The sequence below is a fragment of the Arachis ipaensis genome, chromosome B06 (genome assembly GCF_000816755.2).
Source record: "Arachis ipaensis cultivar K30076 chromosome B06, Araip1.1, whole genome shotgun sequence".
Classification (NCBI taxonomy): Eukaryota; Viridiplantae; Streptophyta; class Magnoliopsida; order Fabales; family Fabaceae; genus Arachis; species Arachis ipaensis.
In genome coordinates, this window is record NC_029790.2 from 782568 (window position 1) to 784323 (window position 1756).

Genomic DNA, 1756 nt, shown 5'->3' on the forward strand with positions numbered 1-1756 from the left:
ATCTGGATAAGTTTTGACAACAACATTCTTAGCATAATTGAAGAGTATGGATTTATTATTGGCAAAGATGAAAAGATTGCCATCAACATTGAGAAATACGAAAGGGTATAAATTGTTCTCTGCTCCAATGTCGTTTGTTTGAACAAGGAATGGTAAACTATGAATGTGTTGTGTTGCTAATAAATCATTGTTTGGGTAAAATTCATAGTTGAATTGTCGCCGGCCACCAATCACAATTTGTCCACCGTCCGGTAGCTTTTGGTTGGTGGCATACCTGTAATATGTAACATCATTTTTTTTGTTATTTTATTAAGACAAAAATTATGAAGAAAAAAAAAATATTGCCGAATTATATCTCCGCCCAAAAGTAATAGTGACAAAGATACAAATTAAATATGTCTTGATCTGATCTTTGATCATAGTATTTTTAGGAAAAGTATAGATAATTAACAACATTTTTGAACAATGTGTGAACAATGTGAATTAATAGGATTAAAAGAATAAATTAATCTTAAATTCAATTAATAGCATTAAATAAGAATGTAGTGTATTTTTATTTGATTGGTGGTTGTTCATATTGTTCAAGATGATCATTATTTACCTAGCACTCCTCATATTTTTATTACAAAATATTTACCATAAATCTGAAAATAAATTAAAAGATGTTGATAGGTCAAGATTTTTAATAAAAAAACAAAGAATTTGTTAACGTTGACTCAAATATATAAAAAATTTAACAAAAACATATTGATCAGTTTATGATTAAACCCATAGTATCAAACTTGTATGGTATGAACCTTGTCTTATTTGAAATAGACTATGGGTGTAATTATTTATGTACTCAAAATTCAGAAATATATATTTAAGTTTTTTTTTTTTTAAAGTAATGAAAAGTAATGTTTATTATGCAGATAAATGTGAGACATTTAGAAATGAGACGAATTAATAATATATGCACAGTAAATGTTTGAGCCAAAATTTTGTATGCAAATCCAATTACTTCTCTTTTTTATATTTTCAATGATTATTTTGAGAATTTAATTTTGATTAATACTAATAATGTAAAGGATATTTGAGAGCCGTTAAATAAAAATTTAGTCCAATCAGTTAAATTATCAGCTTCAAGTCTATATAATGACGGTGAAAACATAACAAAGACATTACCACCGGCGGACGGAGAGTTGGCCGGGAAATTCTATCCAGTCGCAAGTAGCATTTGGCGAACACGGCGAGAAGGTGCGAACGGCGCGGTCGCCGTCGTTGAATCCTCCGGTCTGAACAAGAGTTCCGTTGGGCGAAACCGAACCGGAAGAGCACCAGACATCAGTCTGAACAAAGAGTGGCCTGAAGGTGTTGGAAACGACGTCGTATTCGACGGAGTGAGCAGTGCAGTCTATGGTGACAACCATCTCCCTCTGGTTATGGCGGCAACGGTTGTTCGGTAAAGAGAGGTTTGAGAGGCCGAAATCGGTGCGGTCGTATATCACAATGTGGTCGTTTTGGAGAAGCTGCATGTGCATTCCCACTATGCCTATGCTCTTTTGAAGGAGCTGCCATTCTCCGCCGCCGGACAAGGCGGTGTCTCCGCCCACCAAAACAAGGAGAATCAGAACTGATATACTGCCTGTGCCCATTGATTCTTCTTTTGTGGATTACACTCTCTCTTTCTTCTCTCTTTACATTATATATACACTATTTTTTTATATTTTCCACTTTTATTTAGTATTAGAAATAGAATTTAATTTTAATTTTAATG

General features: G+C 33.3%; 1 pseudogene; it reads right to left on the bottom strand.

The window, feature by feature from the left end:
- Positions 1–1681, bottom strand: part of LOC107646221 — a 2660-nt pseudogene extending 979 nt beyond the window's left edge.